This window comes from Sus scrofa, chromosome 4 (assembly GCF_054392235.1).
Source record: "Sus scrofa isolate SSC_HxYL_T2T_F1_AM1 chromosome 4, Sscrofa_HxYL_maternal_Yorkshire_Landrace_v2.0, whole genome shotgun sequence".
Taxonomy (NCBI): domain Eukaryota; kingdom Metazoa; phylum Chordata; class Mammalia; order Artiodactyla; family Suidae; genus Sus; species Sus scrofa.
Genome location: NC_139386.1, coordinates 6,529,293 through 6,554,871, shown reverse-complemented (window position 1 = coordinate 6,554,871; position 25,579 = coordinate 6,529,293).

The window sequence follows — 25,579 nt, the reverse complement described above, 5'->3', positions numbered from 1 at the left end:
CGATTCTGGGAAAGGCAGGAGCATCCCTGAGGACCTAGAGATCATCTGGGAAAATGATGGCGAGAGGAGAACAATAAAAGAGGGGGGGAATTAAGAGTTCCCATTGTGGCTCAGCAGGTCAAGGATCTGATCTTGTCTCTGTGAGGATGTGGGTTCAATCCCTGGCCTCACTCAGTGGGTTAAGGATATGGCACTGCTGCAAGCCGCAGCTTAGGTCACTCATGCTGCTCTCATCCAGTGTCGCTGTGGCTGTGATGTAGGCCAGCAGTTGCAGCTCCAATTCGGCCTCTAGCCTGAGAACTTCCATATGTCGCAGGTGCAGCCTTAAAAAAAAAAAAAAAGAGAGAGAGAGAGAGGTGAGGAATTGTTCTAAGAGAGTTTGGATTTAGAGTGGATGGAGCATTTTCCCAAAAGACACGGAACTTACCTGAAATAAGCTGTTTTACATCAAGGAGGGTGAGTTTATATTCCTCCCCCCCCATTACTGGATTCTAGGGGAGAGTGAGAGCATCTGCAGAGAAAAAATTAAGCTCTCGTTTTTGTGCTTCTGAGTGGCAGCGTGTAAATTTCAACTCCACGCTATGAACAGCAGCAGCAGGAGAAGACGTTGAGAGAGAGGATCATGGGAAAGGGAGATGGACATTCTTAGCCGGTGTGGTCCAGGCAGGTCTCACTGAGATGGTGACATTTAAGCGATGACCTAAAGGGCAAGAAGGAGCCAGGCCCGCAAAGAACCTAGAAATAAAGGATTCTTGGCAAAGAGAAGGAGAGGCAAGATGGCCCTGGGGCGGGAAAGAGCGTGATGTGAGCAGCTGGAGGTGGAGGGAGGAGGGAGGGAACATGGGATGGGAGATGAAACAAGGAACACACCATGGTGTCCTCCTCATCTACAGTGGGCTTATATGAAGGACTTTCATTAGGGCAACGACAGGATCTAATTTATACATTTTTAGACGACCCCTCGGGGGTGCGTGGCTAGTATTACAGAGGAACAGGAGTGGAGCAGACTGTCCCCTGGAAAGCTCTGGACATACGCCATGCAAGAGAGGACGGTGGCTTTGACCGGGGCAGCAGGACAGACGGAGAGACAGGCTAGAATCACAAATATTGCGGATGGAATCTCAGCCAGATGTGCTTATTGCTGGTGGATCGGGCGTGAGGTAAGGAGGAAGGAGGCATGAAGAATGACTCCCAGGCTTTTGGTTTGAACCCCTGGGCAGAAGCTGCTGCTATTTACTGAGACGATGAACATTGGCCGTGAAATGTTCAAAGCAGAGCTGTAGGAGTTCCCTTGTGGCTCAGTGGGTTAAGGGTCTGGCATTGTCATGCAGTGGCTCTGGTTACTGCTGTTGATCTCTGGCCTGGGAACTTACCCATGCCGTGGGCTTGGCCCCCAAAAAACAGAGCTGCTTTTGTTACCTCAATTTGCCATCAGGTGGGGCCTGTGTCTTTTCCCCTGGAATCTGATGGCTGCATGGACCAACATCGTACAGCAGAAGTGACATGATGTCCAAGGTTGGGTTGCAAAAGACCAGGAAGTGTCCCTTGGAGCATGTATTCTTAGATCCCTAAGTTGTCACTGTTGCCCGCATCCCACATTGCTGTGCTGTGGCTGTGGTGTAGGCTGGTAGCTGTAGCTCCAATTTGACCCCTAGCCTGGGAACTTCCATATACAGGGAGCACAGCCTTAAAAAAAAAAAAAAAAGAATCTGCTTGTAAACTCTTTTGCTTGGGGTAAACAGTCATGATCAAAGCAATCAGAGACGTGAGCCTGGAGCAGCAGGGGGAGGCCGAGAGAAGCCAGGGCCTCCGCTCTGTCAGGGCAGCAGCAAATGCGGGGAACACGCCAGGCCTGGTCCACTCAGACTGTGCTTGGATTCGGTTCATTCAGCCATTCCCTGTGTGGAGCCGGACCAGGTATTTAACCTCTCAGAGCCTCTCTCCCCTCTTTTAGAAAGCAGAGATCTTTTGAGTTACTTATTTATTTCTATGGCAGTGACATCGATTGGCAATGTTGTGTTAACTTCGGCTGCACAGAAAATTGACTCTGTTGAATTCTTTTCCATAGTCTTTCCCATCGGGGTTTATCCCGGGGTCTTGAAGACGGTGCTACCCAGTAGCACCGTGCTGTTGATCCATTCCCTACCAAGCAATTTCCGTCTGTTAATTCCAAACTCCCCGAGCCGTCCCTGAAGGTGCAGCGTTCTTGAGGACAGGGGGACCAATGTTTTCAGGACAAAGGCGTTCCCCCTGAGGCTAAAGAAACAGTGTAAACTGAGGCCCACGGTGAGCTATAGAAGAGAAGCCTCTTCACGTGGTCATTATCTGGGCTAATACCTTGAAAAGAACAATGTCCTGGGATCAAACGTCAAGTTGAAATAAAATGCAGAACATCCAGGCCTCAGGGGACCTCCTCTCGCCCCCTCCCTCTTACGTGAACAGTCAGGAAGCCCAGGCTGATACTGGTTTGCTCAAAATATCTGTTTTTAAAACCCTTGTTCCTTTTTCACCCCTGAACCGCATTCACATCCCTCGATACCCGATGGGAGTTTTTTTGGGTTTTCTGTTTCCAGCTGCAATTGACCAATCTGAAAATAGCGCCCTTTTCCCACGGGAGACTCTGTTTAGGAGTAAGTGGGAAAGAGGGCCCTGCCATGCCGTCCTCCTGTTTCTGGCTTCTTTTCGCTCAGGCAGCCCACAGAGAAAGAAAGGAAGGAAAATGACACGTCAGGAAAGGCCCAGAAATGCAAACAGCAAACAGATACACTGACACCAAAACCGGGGTCAGTGACCTTCCCAAGCGGGGTCCTGGATGGAAGGTCAAACCGAGGGTGCTGTTTTGTTGCCCCTTGCTGTGGCCCCCAGGCAGCGAGCGTCCCATTATCACCCACCCCCTCCCCCATCAGCCCCCACCTCCCTCCCCCACCCCAAAAAATCCTCTTATAGAAAAGTAAGATAATAAGGCCACCACCGCTTTCCAGAGGTAACTAAAAGCACCTTCACTGGGTTACTGGTATTTGGAGGCAAGGGAGATTCGACTAGAGGGCCCTGACTGGAGGCAGGTATGCTAATGGCATTTCTTGATTAAATTCTTCAGGCCCTAAATGCTGCCTGCTCCCTGGCAGAAACATCACAGAGGTCTCAGAAGCGGCTTTGAGGCTTTTCAGAGGCTCGGTGACAACCGGGTACAGTGATCACTGAGTTTTGTCCCAGCGTCACAGTCACAGGGCCACTGGGAGTCTTTCTTCTGCAGAAGAGGAAGGTGGGGTGGGCGGGCGGCAGGGGTGGGGACGGTCCAGCAGGCGGACAGGAAGCCACAGGAGGCTCTGGCGGGCGCTGGGCGAGCCGGGTCTGAACCTCAGAGAGGGCTGCTCGCAAATGAGCTCGGCCCTGGCGAGCCGCCTTCCCCCGACAGCCGCTGGCTGTTAGGGGTGTTTTGAAGTCAGACAAATATATCTCTCAGCGGCCTGGAAAGGCGGAGGAACAGGCACAGGGACAGGTGACGAAGCACAGAGGGGAAGCTGCTCCCGCTGCTTTGGGCAAAAGGGAGGGTGGGGGGGGTCAGGGAAGAGCACACCCTCCACTTTAAAGATGCCAGCAGGGAGCCCAGCCTTCCTCTTCCGCTGTCCTCCAGGGCGGGCGACTCCGGGTGGGAAGGGACGTGGCGCCAGCTGCTGCAGGAGGATGCTGCGGGGCCAGGGCAGGACAGTGGAGTCCCAGCCACCCCGTCTCTGCTCCGTTCCTTCCCATGCGCCCACCTCTCCCTCCCCAGAATTTTCTCCTCCTCTTGCAGCCCTCAGACAGAAGGAGGCTGCATCCAAAACCTCCCCTTCCCCCCCAGACACGCTATCCTCTTCAGAGAATGACTGTCGTGGTACCATGTGTGGCTGTGAAGGCTGAGCTGCTGATGGGGGTAGGGGTGGGGGTGGGGCGTGTGGTTTACGTTGTGTTTGTGAAGAAAGCATCTCATGCAAGTTCAGGACCTGGGGGGTCTGGTCCAGGTCCCCCTGGCTCTGTTTGTCCCTCCAGCAAGTGTCTCCCCCCTTTTGTCACCCAGCTGTCAAATATAGGGATGAACCAGGTGACCCTCAAGGGCCCCAGCATCTCCCAGACCCCGGATTCTCTAAGCGGTCCACACCACCAGAAACTGGACCTTGGGTGCTGGGTCGTCCCCGGGGGGCTTCTCTGAAGCCTCTAGTGTTGGTGTTGATGCTTGTGACAAGCGTGAGAGGGGCTCAGAGGACCTGGGAGAGGGGACAGGAGGTAATTGCCTGGGATCCGAAAGCCTTGGAGACAGAGAGCAGGAGCAGTGTTGGTTGCCTGTGGCTGCGGGAATGAGTGACCACAAACACACAGGCTTAAAACAATGCAAATTTATTATCTCACAGTTCTGGATGCGCAAAGTCCACAGTGGGTCTCACTGGGCTCAAATCAGGTGTTGGCCGGGCTGCGTTCCTTCCACAGGATCAGGCACGTGTCTGTGCCTTTCCAGCTTGGAGAGGCTGCTGCATTCCTTGGCTCAGGGCTGCTTCCCTCAACTTGGAATCCAGCAAGGAGCACCTCCCAGTGTCTCCCCGACTCTGACGATCCCACATGAGCCTCTTCACGGCGAATAGAATTCAAATAGGTTTTGCCATCTTCGTAACAAATACATCGATTTGCTGTATCACAGATCTATTCAGAGATTCCGGGGGAGTCAGACCTGGGTGTCTTCAAGAGGCCATTGTTTTATCTTCCATGAGATCCAGACCTCAGCTCCCCCCCAAAAAATAAATAAATAAAAAAAACTGGGAGTCCTCCCTGGTGGCAAGGCGGACTAAAGGATCAGCATTGTCACTGCAGTGGCACGGGTTCAATTCCTGGCCCAGGAACTTCCCCGAGCTGCCGGCTCGGCCAAAAAGGAAAACAAAATTAAGAAACTGCCCAGTTTGTGGCTTTGTCTGTGGCCACTGACCCCCTAAGCAGGATGAGGTCTCCTGGGATGCATTTGCATTGTCCTCTCTTGCCATACCATGCAGGAGCCCTGCACAAAAGGGGATAACTACTCGGTTAATAGCTTCCTCCTTAGACCATGACTTTCATGAGCTGGAAACCATGTCTGTCTTCAGTGTTTTATCCTAAGCACAGAGTGTATTACTCGGCATTTGACACGTTAACCCCCACCCCCCAAACCTCAATGGGTGACAATGTTTTATTCAATGCTGCTGATTGAATTCAGGTCTGTCCCGTGTGTTTTCACACTGAAAAACCCAGACAATAGCCAAAAAAAAAAACAGCAAATAGTGGGGGATAACAATACATTCTACCTCACTTAGGATATGACAAAAATATCACCTACCAGAGAGATGACTAGATGAGCTGCATCTGTAAAAGAGGGAAGCCTCAAGAATAACTGGAACATTCCTGCATATAAACCTTCCTTTCCACCTTTTAACAAGTTTGCCAGGATGTCTCATCATCTCTGTCTTCGGACAAAGCATCTAGAGTAAGAATTAAGTCTGGCTCTCTCTGGTCCTAACATCCATGGCCTTCAGCTGATCTGTTTTTCCTCGGAGAGTTACTTGGAGGGAGTTCCCCTGGGGTGGCTCAGTAGTTGTGAACCTGACTAGTATCCGTGAGGACACAGGTTCGATCCCTGGTCTCGCTCAGTGGGTTAAGGATCCAGCGTTGCCATGAGTTGTGTTGTAGGTCACAGAGGTGACTCAGATCTGGCATTGCTGTGGCTGTGGCATAGGCCGGCAGCTATAGCTCTGATTAGACCCCAGGAATTTCCATATGCTTCAGGTGCAGCCCTAAAAAGACCAAAAAAAAAAATTACTTGGAGGATTTGGCATGCTAACATGTTGTCTTAAAGGAATGGAGTTTGATGAATGCGAATACTTACTGTGAAAACAATACGAAACCATTTGACAAACCTAAGCGATGCTCGTGGAAAGAGCAGGAATCCAGGTTTCTCATCTGTTCAGATCCTTCCCCACTACATCTCTCTAGGCCACGGCTTGACACGTAACTGCTGAAAATTGCATTTGCTTTTCACCGTCTACTAGGATATAAGAGTCAACGATTCAGTAATCCAATTGTCGGGTGCCAATTTCATTTGAAATAATTGCTAATAAAATCGAAAAGGAAACTTCAGCAAATCTGAAAACAGATTATGGCAGCACTCAGTGGCACAACGAACTGATATGAAAGATTGTTTCAGAGCTTGGGATCAGCCTTCATATTGAATCTAGAAGAATGCGGGGTCTTGGGATTTGGATTAAAGCCAGGCAGAGTCAAGTGTTCTGTCACTCATGGCACTTGGATCCTGAGTGCGGAGCTGATGCCTAAAGCACCTTACCTGTCTCCACCTCAAGTTCACAACGACTAAAGATTTGCATTCAAGAAGAGCGTTACCTGAAATTAGAGTAATCCTACTGAATATTCCACTTACGTACACCGTCACTCGTAAACCGCACATCCTGGGAAGTTAATGTTATTTCCTGATGTGTAGCGGAAGAATGTGATTCTTGCCCAAGTGCTCACAGATGGCGAGGGACAGAGCGAGGACTCAAACCTAGAAGGTGTGTCCAAGGAAACTGCGAATCCCCCTGGACCACACTGCCTCTTCATCGGTCCTAAATCCTGGTAGCCTCTCCTACAATTAAGGGTCCAACTCGACCTTAGATAATCCTATTTAGCTTTCTACACTGATTAGTTTAATTATATTACTGCCACAGTCCACTTCATAAATGCTGCACGGAAAAAGCTGAATGTAATTAAAATAACCAACAGTTGATGTGCATCTGCAAAGCTGAGCACAAATTGAATTTTTAAGCAACATATCGTGTTTTATATGCAAAAACTTCCCCATTAATTTGTTTATTCAACAAACATGTATTAGTGCCTTGATGCTGGCAGGCACATAACAGACCCTGGGAACAGAGACAGAAGTGTGACCCAGCATTTGTTTGGAGAAGCAGAGACTCTAGTGAGGGTGATGGACCAAGGAGCAGGTGGTGTACCAGTTAGGGACGGGATAGGGAAGGGAATTTAAGGCAGAGGAAACAGCATGTGCAAAGGCTCAGAGGCCTAAGCGCATAATGCTTTTTCCTGGAATATCATCATCATCATTGCTGATCCTCTGCGAGCTGATCACCATCCAGCCTGTGAAGGAAGTGTTGCCGCTAAGCCCAGTTTTACGAAAGATGAAACTTGAAACAGGTTCAGAGATGCTAAGCCAGCTAGGAATAGAATCACCCTGAGGTCAGCCAGGAAAGGAAGCAACTTAGGTTTTTAATCACTTTGCAGGGCTCCCTCCAACAAGTCGTGAAAGGTTTGTGGAGCTGGGTTAGTTGGACTGAGAGGGAAGCAGCAGCTGGTGCCCCACCTATTAAGGAGCTAGACTTGGTTGGGGAAGGCCCTTCCTAAACATCCCCCAAAATCCCTTGTTAAGGGGAGTCTTGGGGCTCAGGACTGAACCACCCACCAAAGCAGAGATGGCTTGGAAATGTCAGCTTTTATCAGAACAATGTGAAATTTCTTCCCTAGAGCAAAGTATCTCACTGCTCATTTTAACAACAACGTCAGACTCATTAATATTAAATATGACTCACGCTGCAGGAGGGCACTGTGTTTTCTGTGTCCTGCCCAGCATACTTTCAAGGACCCCAGCTGAAAGCCCCAGTGTGGGGTTCCCATTGCGGCTCAGCGGATTAAGAACCTGACCTGTGTCCATGAGGATGCAGGTTCGATCCCTGGCCTCACTCAGTGTTGCTGCAAGTTGCGGCGTAGGTCACAGATACCGACTGCTTGGATCTGGTGTTGCCGTGGCTGTGGTGTAGGCAGGCAGCTACACCTCGGATTGTCCCCTAGCCTGGGACCCTCCATATGCCGTAGGTTTGGCCATAAAAAGAAAAGAAAAAGCAAGCCCCACTGTGAGTGATGGAGGCCACGAGGTATAGGGCTGCTTGATCGGATTTCCCTTCTGAATTTAATGTTTTCTTCTCTTGTCTTACCTACACTGATCAAATTAGCCATCAGCTTCCTTTGTTTTGAAGGGTATACGCTAACTGGCTTTTACTTGCAGAAATTCGTTTATTCTTTAGTCCCGTTCGAGGTACCCAGTGAACTGCGGGATAAACATTTCAGAGTCAAGCTTTCATGGAGCTCATTATATTCATTCCAGTCCATTCCTTATCCTCTTACCAAAGGATAAGAAGATACAAAGCCTAAGGCAGCCTCCTTTTTCCATGTGCCCAGTAACCCGTCGCCAGCCCATTTCCTCCTGTGCTGGACCCTGCCCCACTGCCTTAATCTAGGTGCTGAGATACGTTTCCATTTGAAATGTCCAATGCTGCGCCTCCTCCTGGGTCTTGGGCCCCACCCTCCCTCGCTGGCTCCTGGGCGAGGACCTGCTGCTTGCCTACGTGGATCGCTGCAGGAACAGCATCTATGCTGCTGTGAATGACGCTGCTGTGGACATTGCTTTGTAAATACCTGGTCCCCAAGATGACTCTTGTCTGTCCCTTCCCTCGCCGCATATGCCTGCAACTTCTCACATCAAGAGGTACAGGTTGCTTCCTATCTTCCTAAATCGGGCTGAGCCTGAGTGACTTTGGCTAACAATGTACCAGAAGTGATATTCCGGGACTTCGGTGGCTAGACCATAAGAGGTCTTTAAACCTCCATTAAGCCTCTTGGCAGGCTTGCTATTAGAAGCGACCACCCTGCTGGAGAAACTAAAGCCAAATGGAGAAGCCATGTGTAGATAGATGTTCCAATGGTCAACCCTGGATGAGGTACCAACTAACATCCAGCATCAGTGAGTGACTCATCCTGGATGTCTAACCCAGCCGAGCCGTCAGGTGATCGCAGCCCAGCTGACATCTGATTTGCCCACATAAGACACCGCAAGAAAGAACTGCCCAGCAAATCCCAGCCCGTCCAGAGAACCATGAAATAAATGATATATTTGAGCATAGCTGCCATATAGCAAGAGCTCCTGAAACACCATTCTAGCCAGTATCCTTTTTCAAGGCAGCTAGACTAAAGTATGTGAAATCCCAGACAAAGGGGCTGGATGCGAACTAGACTGTGGGTTAATACAATCATTTTGAATGCAGTCCTTGCACAGGGCTGCAGGGGCATCAGGGAACCGACTGGGCAGAGCCTGGGACTGTGTGAAAGTGTCCACTGACCAGCAGGGTTTTTTATTTATTTATGTTTTATTTTATTTTATTTTGTCTTTTTTGCCTTTTCTAGGGCCACTCCCACAGCATATGGAGGTTCCCAGGCTAGGGGTCTAATTGGAGCTGTAGCTGCCGGCCTATGCCAGAGCCACAGCAACACAGGATCTGAGCCACATCCTCGACCTACACCACAGCTCATGGCAACACCAGATCCTTAATCCACTGAGTGAGGCCAGGGATCGAACCTGCAACCTCATGGTTTCTAGTCGGATTTCTTAACCACTGAGCCATGATGGGAACTCCCAGAGGGTTTTTTAATGTGATAAAACATACCATAAAATTTACCATTTTAACTCTTTTCTTTTCTTTTCTTTTTACAGCCATACATGCAACATATGGAAGTTCCCAGGCCAGGGATCAAATTGAAGCTGCAGCTGCAGGCCTTCCTACGCCACAAACACAGCAATGCAGGATCCGAGCCGCATCTGTAACCTACACTGCAGCTTGCAGTGACGCCAGATCCTTAACGCACCGAGTGAGGCCAGGGATCGAAGCCACATCCTCACCGACACTATGCTGGGTTCTTCACCCATGGAGCCACAATGGAGACTCCAGTGTTAACTCTTGAAGTGTCCATTTCAGCATCATTAAGTGCATTCACAGTGTTGTGAAACCATCTCCATCATCCGTCGCCCAAACACTTCCATCTTCCCCAACTGGCGCTCAGTGCCCATTAAACACTAACTTCCAATTTACCCCTAGCTCGCTCCAGATCCTGGCAACCCCTGTTATCCTTTCTATGATTTTAACTACCCTAAGTGTCTCATATAAGTGGATTCATATAGTATTTGTCCTTTTGTGGTTGGCTTATGTCTTCAAGGCTCATCCACATTTCAGCCTGTCAGAATTTGCTTCCTTTTTAAGAGTGAATAATATTCCACTGTACAGATATACCACATTTTGTTCATTCATTCATGAACATGTGGGTTACTCCTACTTTTCAGCTGTTGTAAATAATGCTGCTATGAACATTGGTGTGCAAATACTTGTTTGAGTCCCTGCTTTTAACTCTTGGGGGTATATATCCAGGAGTAGAATTGCCGGATCAAGGGGTACTGAGCTATAGTTTTCATACCAGACTAAAAGTAGTAAGAATATAAAGTGAATCATCTTGGAGACAGCCCTTGCACAGGGCTGGGGAGAAGCAGGACCATGCCTGTTGTCAGCTAGTGAGGGTCCAAGAGGAAGCCCCCAACCGCTTAGGATAGAACAGCCAACAGCTATTATACATGATGTGGTCTTTACTAACACTGGAATGTGCTTATATTTCCGTAGAGTACTTAAAAAGCAGTAAGAAATTGTGTACTTACAGTGTGATGTCTAAGACCAGAGGAGGGGCAGGAATCTCTGATAACATCCACCCCTCTTTCAAGGTTAGATCTCAGTCATGGGCACGGTCAGGTTCCTGGTTGTTGATTCTCTGCCCCCCTAGAGGTCAGGACATGATGTGACCCTCCCTCTTCTCTGTTGCTCTTATGTAATAGGATTTTCTTCCTTGTTCTCTCTTACACCCACAGCAGAAGTAATAGGTCCTTTTTCCATGACTTCCAGGTGATAGTCTAGACATGATAAGATTGGAAATCTGGCTTGGGGCTGAGGCAGTAGAAGATCTCTTAGGCTTCTGCTTGAGGTCACCTAGCTTAGCCCAGCATGCCAGGGTGCTCCTTTGGGGTTGGAACCCAGGTCAGTGGTGGTAAAGTATTATATTAATTTTTGCCTTACATTGTTTCCTACATAAAGAGTTGACCCTTAACAATGCTGAGATTAGGGATGCAAGTCCCCCACCTAGTTGAAGATCAGAGTGTAATTACAGTCAACCCTCTGTATCAGCAATCCCTCTGTATCCATAATTACACATTAGTGGATTCAACCAACCTCAGATCGAGTAGTACTATAGTATTTACTGGGAAAAAAAAAATCTCTGCGCAAGTGGACCTGCTCAGTTCAAACCTGTGTCGTTCAGGGTCAACTCTATCTTCCTTATGGATGTCGCTGGGAAGGACGTCTATGATTGGACAAAGACTCAGATGGTCCTATGCTCCTGAGTTGGTATATTATCTTGATAACACTGAGTAACTCCAAAATCCAGCTTTTATTCCATTATTTAACATATATTGAGACCTACTACGGGACAGGCACTTGAAACACATCAGAGAATCCAGGTGATGAAAATTGCTACCCTCATTCTAGAGAGAGAGGAAAGACACGGCATGGAAAAACAAGAGAAGTGAATTACCCAATATGGCGCGAGGTGAACATGGCTACAAGATGTGAAGGATGATCTGCCTGTGCAAATGTCAGGAGCAGAAGAGTCTGAAGAGCAGAGGCTGCGGCAGTGGGTGGGATGGTAGGAATGGGAGGAAATGGAGAGCCGGGTCCAGAAGGGCCTGGTAGCCTTTGTCAGAACTCTGGCCTTGACTCTGGAGTGAGGTTGGAGCCTTGAGAAGTGGGCACATCCTAATGTCTGCCTGCAAAGGCTCCCCCTGGCTGCAGAGATGAGAATACACTCTAGGGACCAAGGGTAAACCAGGAACAGGGTTTGGAGACACCCCCCCCCCCCCCCCGCCCTGCAATTCACTGAACATCCAGAGAAAGGTCCTGAGAAGTGGTCCATTCTGGATTTATTTGGGAGGTAAACACAACATGTCTTTTCAATGGATTGGGTGTAGAGTATCAGAGAAAATGTTTTCAGCCCAGGCAACAGAAAAAGGGGACTCGTCATTGAAATGACATGGGAAAAACCATGGGAAATGAAGTTTTGAAGGGCAAGGCCCTTACACTTCTTAATAAACACAGGTGTTGGAGTTCCCGCTGTGGCCCAGTGGTAACCAACCCCACCAGTGTCCATGAGGATGTGGGTTTGATCCCTGGCCCTGCTCAGTGTGTCAAGGATCCGGAGTCGCCGTGAGCTGTGGTGTGTAGGCTGGCAGCTATAGCTCCGATTCAATCCCTAGGACCTTCCATATGCCTTGGGTACAGCCTGAAAAAGCAAAATGAATAAATAAATAAATACAGTTGTTATTTACATGAGTACGGTGTGGGAATTAGAATTGAACTCTGCTTCTGACTAATGTACAAATATGATTAAATCGTTTAACCTCTTGACCCTCAGTTTCCTCATCTCTACAACAGGAAAATAATAGCTGTCTTAAGGGTTTGTTATATGAATCAGCAACAATCTGGTAAAGTTCCTTGCAGGGTGCCTGATGCTTAGGAGATGCTTGGTGAATGTTAGTGACATAAGTGCTCGAAAGCATGAAATAGCTGTAGACCTGATAATTAAGTAGGAAAGCCCAGAATTATGCACATTATATGTTCACTCTTTTTTTTTTTTTTTAGTATGCTTTTAAGAACATAGGTGAACTCGTAGAAAATTTTGATTCCTAGTTCATCCAGTAATCCTCATTAAGACACATCACTTTGTGGTTTTGTTTTTGTTTGTTTGTTTGTTTGTTTTTGGTTTTCTTGTTTGTTTGGTTGGTTTTTTTCAGTCTTTTTTAGTCTTTTCTAGGGCCACACCCGTGGCATATGGAGGTTCCCAGGCTAGGGGTCCAATCGTAGCTATAGCCACTGGCCTATGCCAGAGCCACAGCAACACAGGATCCGAGCAGTGTCTGCGACCTACACCACAGCTCACGGCAACACCAGATCCTTAAGCCACTGAGAGAGGCCAGGGATTGAACCCGCATCCTCGTGGTTCCTAGTCAGATTCGTTAACCACTGAGCCACGACGGGAACTCCCAAGACATGTCACTTTGATAGTAGATTCTAAACCTGTAATAAAATGGGACAGTAGCTGATGGGTTTCTCGTCCTATCTAGTTTGGCGACGGGCCATGAAGACAAAGCAGCTATTGTTCTTTTTTCTCATCCAGTGTTTCAGACAGAGAAGGCAGTTTGTTGGAGTAAATTGTTTAAACTCTTCTTTCCATTTGCACCCAGGGGAGTTTGCAGCTGGCCCAGTTTGTTACCAAGTAATGAGATGGATTCAATGATCTATTCAAACATAATGATTACTTCCTTGATGGCTAGAGCCTAGTCTTGCTTTTTTTTTCTTCTCGTATCCCTCATGGCAGCAGACCTATGCAGGTGGAACAGGTGCTTAATAACGTCGCTGGTGGAATTTTGTTTGTTCAGCAGATGTGTTAAGAGAACAATGCGGAGCCCGGAGTTACGACTCACATCTCCACCCTCCAGGTGGTAGAGGCGATAAGGCTCTCGCTGATTAAACATGCTCTGGTCACCTATTATGTGTAAGACTCTATTGGACACCTGATTATGGCCGTATCTTCGATCCTCCCAACTGCCCAGTGATGTACTACCATCCTTATTTTGAGATGAGGATCCCGAACCTATCAGAGTTAGATAATTTGACCTGTGTTCTACCACCGCAAATCAGTCAGGACTTGAACCCATGTCTGTCCAACACTTATCATCACACCGTTGAAAAGAAAGCCTTGTTCCCACTTGAGTAAATGGTTCCCCTTAGCCAGCTGAGCACAGTAGGACCAGATTCAAATTCTATAATTTCAACCAGTAAATTGAGATTTAATTCGGTTCAATAGCTTGGTCGCTTGAGCAACTAGAGGGCCTTGTGTGCTGCTCCATGCACTGTGCAGAGCCGAGGGAGACCCCCCACCCTGGGGCTGCCCTATTGTCTAGGTGGTAGGAGCCCCAGAGTCATCCTGAGTCTATAGGGGCTTTGCCAGCTCCCAGCGGGCAAAGTCCCAGCGGGCAAGGTCCCAGCAAAGGATATTAGATGTCTCGATACTTGAGTAAACTGGAGGTAGAAGTGGGAAGATGAGGGGAGGAAGGGAGGAAAATGTGAGTTACCTCTACCAGGGAATTTCTGTTCAACTTCAGACAAAACCTAGTGCAGGTCCCTGCCGGCTCAGTGGGTTAAGGATCCTACATTGCCACTGCTGTGACTCTGGTGGCTGCTTCGGCACAGGTTTGATCCCTGGCCTGGGACCTTCCGCATGTCATGGGTGAGGCCAAGAAAAACAAAAAACAAAAACAAAAACATAATTTAAAAAAAATAAAACTAAGCCTTAGATAGAATGAACGCACCACAGTAAAATCTCAGAGACTAGGGATTTAGTGGAAGAAGATGGTATTTGGAGATCTGAGACACATTCCAAGGGTAATGAAAATGCTGTGATGGGAACTCTGTCTACCTTAAGAATTTCATTGCGTTCAAGTACCAGAGAGGGAACAAAAGGAAGGTCAGAAGCATTATGGGGAAAAAACACTTTGTATCAGAAAAATACTAGTGTTGATACCATTTCAACAGATTTTTAGGTAAAATTTGTCCCTTTGCTTAATTAATCACAGGTTGCAGAGAACTTATTTTGTGACAAGACTTTGTTCTATTAACGCTACCATAGAATGAAATACAGATTATTTTAGACTATTTTAGGAAATGTCTTCTGCATATACATTCTGATTACACAGATATTAAAACAAGCATGGACTCCCTGGTTATACCTTTCCTTCCTCCAATTTCACCCTTATGGATCTTCAGTCAATTAACTGTTTTGTGTCTGCATCTGTTAACACAAAGTTCCATTTTAGAGTCAAATTAAGGTGTATAAGAAGAAAACCGTTTTCAGATATTATGAGAAAGCATTTTTGTTTATTTATTTATTTGCTTTATTTTATTTTATTTTTTAGGGCTGCACCTGTGGCATATGGAAGTTCCTAGGCAAGGCGTTGAATCAGAGCTGCAGCTACTGGCCTACACCCCTGCCACAGCCATGCGGGATCTGAGCCACATCTGTGACCTACACCACAGCTCACAGCAACACCAGATCCTTAACCCACTAAGCCAGGCCAGGGATCAAACCCAAACTGTCATGGTTACTAGGCGGCTTCGCTACTGCTGAACTACAACGGGAACTCCGAGAAAGCATTTTTAAAAAGGACAAACATAATCCCTTAATGGAATTGCTCTGATTTTTTTTTTTTTTTTTTTTTTTTTTTTTTTTTTGTCAATGATTCATAATGGGATCAGAAAAAAGGGAACTATTCAAAGGGTGTCTATGTCAGTGGATTCAATCCTCTACTCATTAGAGGCAGAAAGAACTTAGAAATAAGCTGGCCTCATTTCACGTTCGTGAGGATGAGTCCACGAGGCAAGGGAGGAAAAGCTGGAGCTTTGGAAAGAGGAGACCTGAGCCCCGCCTCATCTCCGTCCCTGGCCCACAGCAGCCCTAAACCCTTAGGCCTCCACCTCCCCACCTGCGAACACGTTCTCAGGAGAAAGTGGTCTCCCCCTGGCCTGTCACTTCCCGAGCCACCTGATTTAACTGGGTCACCTGCTGTTCTTCATTCAGAGCAGGTATCAACCCTTTGCAGCTTCCATATTGGTGTGTGAGCTTATTTAATGTGACTCGTGCCCAGGGGAGGGGCGGAGAGCAGAACACCCCACAAGGACGCAGCCGTCTCCCGGCGCCCAGCACGTGGTGCTCCGAGAGTTCCTGAATTGGTAGATGGATGGACATATTGAAACATATTCTGTTCATCGTGAGGGGAGAGACTATAAGCTGAATTTTCTGAGTCCCAGTTTGGGGGGGGGGACAAACTTTCGGGGGTGGGGAGGGCTCACATAGATCTCAATTTCATTAAAAACAGATGTGGATTTTTTTTTTTACATAATTGATTTTCTAGACCTGCTATGTAACAAACTATTAAGTAATTTAACACTCTTTTTCACACTCTTAGCTGCTAAAACAAGGAAATTTGATGCTTCTCCAAAGTACGGGGGAAAAAATGCCCTATATTTGAAGCCCTCCCCTCTTCCACCTCCTTATAATTTTTCTAGAAAATCCTTAGAGGATATTTTTTTTCCCTAAATGCTAAAACTGGTTACCCCTAACCAGGTTCTTTTCTTTTTGTATTGGAAACTGCCACATCGCAGGACAGATCAGCACAAGATAAATCTGTTGGCTATGAAATAAATGTACGCAGATGGCTGAAGCAACACACCTAAAAGTGTATTTTTTTAACCGGTTACCTAGGAGGACTTGCCGGAAACTTATGGCTACACCAATCGTGGGTTGTTTGTCCATTTATCCAGCTCACACGGGCTGAGCAGGAAAGCAGGGCTGGGGTGGCGGGTGGGAGATGGATGACTTTTGGAGGGAGCCTCTGGGGGCACCCAGGAAGGAGTCTCCCAGAAGGCTGCGCCTTCAAGCAAGAAGACTTCTCTAGAAGGAGGGGTGAATGTCAGGGAGGAGCCAGGGAGGGAGGAAGGGTGGGAACAGGGAACGAGGTCCCTTAGAACAGAGAGCGAAAGCAGGAGGAGTCGGTTGTCCCAGATCCTGGCGCACAAACACAAAACAGTCTCGTGAATGCACAATCCCAGGAGCCAGGGGCAAAGCAACAATTTCATCGTAATAAGACAAACGCATAGACAGGGGAGGCTGGAGTCTGGGACAGGCCCTGAAATGTGCTGAGAAGTGACGGCCACGTGTAGACGGAGGCTCAAAGCATCAGTTCTGTGGACCTCGCTGGAGAAGATGCCAATTCACGCAGTGACAATGCTCGGGAGGCGAGGGATTCACCTTTTAGCTCCACGCCTCCAACAGCTTAGAAGCTGAATGCCCTTTGGCCCCAATTTCTTTATCTGTGGAACAGGAATGTTTATACCCTTTGGTAAATAACAACACAACAAACTACCTTTTTGTTTGTTTGTTGTCCTTTTAGGGCCACACTCGCAGCATATGGAGGTTCCCAGGCTAGGGGTCTAATCAGAGCTGAAGCTGCCAGCCTACACCACAGTCACAGCAACGCCAGATCCCAGCCACATCTGTGACCTACACCACGGCTCACGGCAACACCAGATCCTTAACCCACTGAGCGAGTCCAGGGATCGAATCCGCAACCTCATGGTTCCTAGTCGGATTCGTCTCAGCCTCTTCACATCTCCTCGCCTTCCTTCTCCAAAATGTGTCCTAGCTCTTATTCCAACAAATACGGCTTCCTCGGGAAACGTACCGTTTCGATTCAGAGCATGTTCAGACATCACTTCTAGCTGTGAAGAAAACCAGCGATTCACTCCTGCCGCAATCCTTTTTCTCTCCTCACCCCCCTCACCTCCTGTCCAACAGACGGGACTTGCCCGTTTAGCCAGTCCCCAGGCCTGTGCACCGCACACAGGAAGTGATGGAGAAGGAGAACGGAAAGGGAGGGAGGAAGGCAGGAGCCAACGCTAATCAAGAGCAGGATTGCCCCGGACTGGACTCCCTGCGCCTTGGCGGGTTGAGGATCTGGCGTTGTCACTGCTGTGGCTTGGGTTGGATCCCTGGCCCCGGGACTTCCATGTGCTGTCAGTGCGGCCAAGACCAAAAAAAGAGCAGGATTATCTTGATAGCTGAAGGGAACCTAAGGACAAGAGATCTTCTTCCCAGAAGGAGGTGCACGTGGGGAAGGAGCTCGGAAACAGGCTTCGGATGAACAGGCTGCGGATGCTGGACACGAAGCGCTGTCCTCAGGGCCCCTCTGCCCGTAAATGAGGGGAAAGAACAGGCAGGCCTCATGCCAAGGAGCACTGACATCATGAGCGATAAAAAGGGAATTCGGGAGAAAGCCTGGCTTGGGATAAATGTTCCATCCGCGTGTTTGCTACTGTGATGACGCTGCATTTGACCGAGGGGTGAAGCGGGAAGGACCCAGGGTGTGCAGCTAGACTGGCACGGCTTTGAAGCCTGACTGACCGGTTATGGGAATGATCCCAAGGAGGCAGTTGTGCATTTTGGAAGATGCTCAGCACAGGGGAGCAGGTGCAACCCAGCATTTACCGAAGAACCTGCTGCGCATAAGTGCTCTGCTTGGTGACTGGCGTGAGTCCTTATTTAAATTCCACCGCGCGGCTGGCATTACCTTCTTCGTTACTACTACCTTCGTTCTCTTTATTTTTGTGGTTGTCATTTTCATTGTGCCGGTGAGAAGGCCAAGGCTCAGGGAGGCGACGTGGCTCTCCTGAAGACACACGGCGAAGCGTCACAGAGAAGGCCCTTGAACCAGCGCTGCACGTCTGGGAGACCCTCGCCGGTTGTGACCCTCGAGCCCGACTCCTTCACGTCCTCACAGTAACCTCTTCCGAGGGGTCTTCCCAGGTCCCTCTTCCTGTGTAAGTCCCCTGCATCGTTCTTTGTCACTGTACCCGCTCTTCTCCCTTCGGAGAACTGATCACCACCTGCTATTCTACGTTCTTCTGGCCACGCAGTAACAACACGAAACCATCATTTATTGAAGAACTATTATCCTGATTCTATTCCCAGCACTTTTCTTGCATCATCGAATTATCTCTCATATCAGTCTTATGAAGTCAGCACTTAGCAGTTGATACATGCTGGTTTACCTCCCTCCATGACAGTGCTGTAGAGGTGACATGAATATTTTCATTGTACAGGCAATGGAACCAGGGCACAGGGAGGTTAAGTAACTTCCTCACGGTCGCAGAGCTCGTAAGTGGCATGTCTGTCTCCTCCACTAGACTCTATGCTTTAGGAGGGCAGGGACACCCCCTGTTCCAAAGCCTGAGGCAGCAACTGACACATAATACATACTCAGAAAACACTGAGCCAATAAAGAGATGAATACTCAGGGAAAAGAACACGAATGAGTTAATGAGTGGTAAGGAGGCACTTCCTCTGTGCTCAGAAATAGCTGCTTTATCTCTGACCATATTTCATTGAGCTTAAGCACACAGTCTGGGAGCAGTATGAGTGTGTGTGTGTGTGTGTGTGTGTGAGTGCACGCTCGTGCACTCCCTTGTGTGTATCCATTGTAAGTGTAAGTGTGTGTACAGGCATGGGGGTATGCGTGCCTGTCTGTGAGTGAGTGTGTATATTTGAGCATGCGTGTATTTCTGCGCCTGTGTGATGGGCTGATGGATGGAGACGTGGAAGGTCGGGTGAATCTATTGACCACCATGAAATTCTAGCAGAGGGACTAGAACTTGACCCTCTACCACCATGGAGAGTGGTCAGTCGCAGAAGAGCTGCTGGGCTCTGGGTACAAAGAGGGGAAGAGGGAATGACAGGAAATGGGTTACTAGTCAGAGTCAGAGGAATGTAAACTTTGATGCTACTAGCAAAAGGGAGCCCATCATAGATCATGGAGCACCCATTCCATTAATTTCTGATATATCCTCCCAAACCCAAGTCTGTTTGGCTGGAGTGAGAATAGAGCGGCGAAGCAAGATGAAGGTTTTGGACTTTCACCTAAACCAAGAGCAAAGGAGACCACCAACAGGTTTTCAGCAAAGAAGAAATGGCCAGACTTGCATTTTCAGGGATCGTTCTGGGTACAGCACAGATAAGAGACAAGAGGGAGGTCAGAGGGCAGGGGGCCAGTGAGAAGACTGGAGAAGGCGGGGGAGGGTGGGGAGAAGTGAGGGGAATCTGGGGATGCTTAGGAAGGGAATCAAGAGGAATCACTGGCCATCACTGTGGGCTGAAGGCGAGAGTAGTGGCCTCCAGGTTTCTGGAATAATGGAGAGACCATTCATGAGATGGAGAATACTGCAAGAGAGGAAGATTTGGGGTGGCTGGGAGACAAAGAATAAAAGCGAAGCTATGTGCAAGAGAAAGGCAAAAGATGCATGCGCAGTCTAAGACTACACGCATCCTTTCATCAGAGATGTGTTTGTTTTAAGGGCTCTTACGATAATTTGAGGGGCTGTGGTGAGATAAACTCGACATCTTGGAGAAACCATTCAATGACTACCAACAACTGCTCCCCACACAGCCTCAGATTCTCAGCTAATTGTAAAGACCTGTTTAGGAGCAACTTCTCCCGCATTGAGCATCTGCTTGGACTTTGCTTGAAGTAAATTGTCCTCCTGTCATTAAAAGTGAACAGCTTCTTCAGCAGACGTGGCATATCTCTTTGGAGTATAATGTTCTATTCCTCCTCGTATTTCAGGAAATCTAGAAAATAAATCAGTGAAAGAAGCAATTAATGTGGATCCCCCTCCTTTTACCCACGTTATACAGTCTGTTTGATTAGAGGAGAAACCTAATTTTATTTCAAAGGGGACATGCTCTTTCTTTTTTACTATTTTCTAAGCCCCTACTGTGTTCCAGGCAGTTTATATGCATAGTATGAATCAACCTCAATACTCCTGTAAGGTAGGAGTTTACAACGAGGAAAAGTTAAGTCCATGGTCTTCACTCATCAGAAATTAAAAGACCCTTTAATGACAAAAAGAAAAGAGAAGAAAAGTTAGGTCACTTATTAAAGGCTATCACACATCATGGAGGTGAAAATCGGGGTCCTCAAGTTTATGCCTCTAGGGTATCAGTCCTTCTTTCATTCAAAGTAAAACAAGAGATCCAGAGCCTTCGTCTGATTAGCACAGGAAAGAAGCATTGTTGTGTATCGCTTAGTAAAAAAATAAAGGCAGGAGTTCCCATGGTGGAGCCGTGCACACGAACCCAACTAGCATCCATGAGGATGTGGGTTGGATCCCTGGCCTCGCTCAGTGGGTTAAGGATCCAGCATTGCCGTGAGCTCTGGTGTAGGGCACAGACACGGCTCAGATCCCTCGTGCCTGTGGCTGTGGCTGTGGCCGACAGCTGCAGCTCTGATTCGACCCCTAGCCTGGGAACTTCCCTGTGCCACAAGTGTGGCCCTAAAAAGTAAAAAAAAAAAAGAAAAAAAAAAGCGAACCTTGCTGTACAGTTGATTTCAATTTTGTTAACACTTAACTGATGCCATCTGTGAAATTCAATTTCCCAAACTAGTTCTCTCCCAGACTTTCTCATTGTTTATATATACTGATAGATACAAAAGGGAGAAGGAAATTACTTCTGTTCACTGAATAGCTTTTTCATGCCTGAAGGAATATTTGACATAAGAATTAACGTCCCTATTTTACAGGTGAGAACATGGAGGCTCAACAAAGGGTGAACTAACATGACCAAGTCATACCTACAAGCGAGTAAGGAAAGGGGTAAAAATTTCATCTCCCATCTGCTCGGTCTGGTGTTGGTGATCAGGAAGTTTTGCTAGGGCTTTGTTCTGTCAACAAGATGAAAAAAAATCAAAGCATCCCCAGGCTATGGAATGACAAAGGGTGGATCTTGGTGACTTGTATTAATGGATGGACCTGTTGATTTTGCTGACGGAAGCATTTTCTATCTTTGTCCCCTGAATAAACAGACTTTTGATTTGCTCTCAGTTCCCAACAAAGAACCGTGTCTCAGACCAGGACTGCTCACAGAGGGAATCAATAGATCAAAATTTCTTTACAGAACCGAGATGATTCTATTTATTTAAAAAGCAGTTACCAAGCACATACGATGTGCCTCGCCCTGGCCTAAGCACTTTCAAATATTAACCAATTTCATCCTCTGAACAATCCGATGAGGCAGGCACTACTGTCATGCCCTTTCTACAAGGGAGGAAACTCAGGCACAGAGATGTCAAGTAATTAGCTCAAGGTCACACAGCTAGAGAGGGGCTAACTTTTTAGATTATAGCAGCCTTAACCACTATGCTAGGCAGCCCTGTATTTGAGCCAGGCTCAAACAGTTCTTGAGCAGAATCACGGAGCAGTGGCTTCCATTCCGATTTTCTTCTTTCTGACAATAGGGGGTCCTCACTCACGGTCCCTGTCATAAACTTCGTTTCTGCTCAGATGCTCAAAACACTTGCCTCTACTGTATCTACCCTTGCTGATTAAAGGAGGGAATTCCTGCCCTTTCTCCGGAGGAGTCCAGGGAGGGCGCTGTCTGTGCTATTGCTGCAGGTCATACAGGAAGGCAGAGTTCAATATGTACTGAGCTCATAAGCTGCATCTCAGTGCTTAACTTATAATAAGGTGTTGATGATAAGAGTCATCCATTGTTCTAATCACCTTTCATACAATAGATCACTTAATTCTCACAACAACTTTATACAGTGAGGGCAATTTTCCTTCATTTTGTGGGTGAGAAATCTAAGATACTGAAAGGTTAAGTAACGAGTCCAAGGCACTGAAAAATGGCAGAGCTGGAGTTTGAATCTGCTCATCTCCAGAACCTGCACCCCAGCCTCTGTGCCTTTGCTTCCACAGAGTAGTGAAGGCATAGGAAACTCATGATGTTTCATCTACTGTTCATGACTAGCCAGAAAGACCATGGCTTTTCCTCCCGTGACACAGATTAGAGAGCTTGGTAGAGAGTGGCTTGCTAGCTTGCACTAGGTAGCTAGCTAGTTAGTGGAAGAGACATGTGTAAAACTCTGGATGAGCAACTCTTTAACACTGTGAGGCATCTCTGCCTCTGGACTCTCACCAGAAGCTGTGTGTTCCCATAACCTGCGTGAGGATACCAAACGGCCAGGCAGAAAAGAGAATTAACTGTGGTGCAAATCCGGTTAAGTCAGCTCCAAGTATTTAAGGTCAAAGCCTTTCCCACAGCGCATTGCAAAGCGGTTGGGTCACTCTCCTTTTGCCCCTCTGGATCCACTCCGTACCCCTTTTGGCACTGCTCCCTCCCTGGGAGGTGGATGCCTAGGGAAGGAATGGATTGGGCTTCCCCAGTCTCTGGCTTCAGCTTGGACTCAGCTGAAAGGAGGCACCTGCCGAAAGTGAGGAGGTGAAAGACGGAGGTCAAGGTGTGTAGTCCCTTGGCTCCTGCAGGTCGCATCACTCTTTGGCAGGGGTTGTGTTCTCTGGCTGCAGCCACTGCTCCACTGCAAGTCTTTCTCTACCTCTAAAGCACTCACAGATTCTGGGACGTGCCCTCTCCTTGCCTCCTGCAGAGATGGGCAAGGTTACCCCGACGGCTTACCTCTTCCTTCTCGGCTTCCCTTTGCCCTACACATACCTTGTAAAGAGCCCCTTTATGAAACTCTTTAAATGACTCCTTCTGAAAGCACCATTTGTTTCTTGCCAGGCTTCTAACCGATATATAAAATGATAGGGTAGACAAAAGGCAACACCAAACTCACTCTAGCATGATAAGAGAAAACTCAGAATAATAATTTATTGAGCACTTTCTAGGTGGTAGGGGCTGAGCTAAGCATTTTGAATGCATTAGCTCATTTCATCGTCACAATTGGACTATCAAGTGGTCCTATTATTGCCCCCATTTTAGGATGAAAGGGAGGCTTCGATTTTAAGTAACTCTCCGAGAACAAACAAGGTCATCACCTTGGTGATGTTGAGGTTGGCAGCACATCTTCTCCTGCCTAACAGTGAGCAGGGGTGTGGTAAGGAGGCCAGGGGATAGGAAGTCAGCCTCCCGAGAAAGATGTCCTAGCCAAAGGTGACCCCGCAGGACAACTTTGGTGTCCATGGAGAAGACGCTCAGCAAAAAGCACAGTTGGCTTCCGTAAAGTTACCCTTTCGGTTGCTTGAGGCAAATTTCCATCCAAGGCTAAGGTGAGCGGTAGCATCTGCCCCACCCACCACGCAGCTGTTTTCTGCCCAAGCCACCCCACAGTCTGCCCTCCTAGGCAGCCAGTTCTCCTGTTTCCTTTGCCCTGTCTATCCTGATTCCCTGGATCTTACCCAGCTGAATTATAAGATGTGATGCAGTAAGGGGATTTCTGTTTTCTTTATTGGAAAAAAAAATACACAACTCTGTTATTTCTTTAAGGATTCTTGGTGAGTGCCACTAGGAGTTTGGTGGCAAAAGGACCATCGCAGATGCCACCTCTGATAGAGGTTGTCAGTTGTCCATCCTTGTCCCCTACTCCTTCCTGTGGGACTCCACTCTTGTTGGAGGTGCCAGTGTGCCCAGGTGAAACACTACATTTACCAGCTCTGTCCTGCACAAGTAACAGTGTATCTCCCTGTGTGATAGAGTTCCAGTTAATGACACTTAAGCAAAAGCCATGAGATCTGACTTCCAAGGAAGCTCCTTTACTGCTGAGCAGCCTCAACAGGTGATGGCCATTTTCCCTAGAGCCTCTCCCTCCCCTGTTTTCCCTGCCCGAAGTGAGGTCAGATGCCCAGGATGCCATGGGGATAACTCATCCTGAGACCCTAAGGTGGGTGGAGCGGAAAGACTGAAGGAGCCCAGCTGACATCTTGTAGCCACTGTGCCAAGCCTGGGCAGCCTATTTTGGGCTTCTTGTGGGGTGAGACCAGGACACATCTGTTTGGTGAAGCACCAACAGCTGCGTTTTCTATTCCACACCCCTGAATCCCTTCCTCTGATCTGCACTGCTCAATGCCAGGGCTAGTAGCTGCATGTCACTAACAAGCACGTGAATGAGGGCTAGCCTTATGAAGAGCCAGTTTTAATGCTATTTAATTTTAATTAATTGAATTTGATTTAAAAATGGAAGTAGTGTAAGCTATTTTTTCCATTGAACACAACTTTATAGTTTCATTAAGACCACATCTTAACAGTTGAAAGTTTTGCTTCTGGATTGAGATGTGCTGTGAGAGCAAATACACACTGGATTTTAAGCAAAAATCTGTCAGCCACACCTACGGCGTGGAACTAAACCCACGCCACAGCAGTGACAACGCAGTATCCTTAACCCATTGAGCCACCAGGAACTCTTAACATTTTTTAAATGTAAACTATCTCATTAACTTTTTTTTTTTTTTTTTTTTTTTTTTTGCCTTTTAGGGCTGCACTCACAGCGTATGGAGGTTCCCAGGCTAGGGGTCCAATCGGAGCTAGAGCTGTGGGCCTCCACCACAGCCACGGCAACATAAGATCCGAGCCGTGGCTGCAACCTACACCACAGCTCATGGCAACACCAGATCTTTAACCCATTGATAGAGGCCAGGGATCGAATGTGCAACCCCATGGTTCCTAGACAGATTCATTTCTGCTGCACCACGACAGGAACGCCTCTCATTAACATTTTAAAAATTATTGAAATACTATTTTGGACATGTAGGGTTAAACCATCTCATTAAAATTAATTCCATTGGTCTCTTTTCCCCTTATTAATGTGGCTGCTAGAAAATTTAAAATTATACCTGTGGATCCTGTTAGCTTTCTGTTGGGTGGCACTTCTCTCCAGCTATTCCGCCCACTCTGGGCCCTTGAGTGGCAGCTCTGTGCTAAGCCCTTTCCATATGATTACCTCAAGGAGATCTTAAAGGAACTGTTTGTGGCGAGAGATAATGCCTTCATTTTACACATGGGGAAAGAGAAGCCAAAGAGGCTGCTTTGCCCAGAGCACCCAGCTGATCAGGGGTAGAGCCACCGCTCTGTGCTGTTCCTCAGCTGGCAGCTCCCGCCATTACCTGCTCAAGGGTAATGCACCGTGTTGAACTGTGCACAGATCACTGTGGTTGGTACGTCTAAGTTGCTGCACCTTTGCAGACACGACCAGCAAGTGTGCCTGGAAAGACCAGGAGAGAACAGATTACCAGGGTAAAAAAAAATT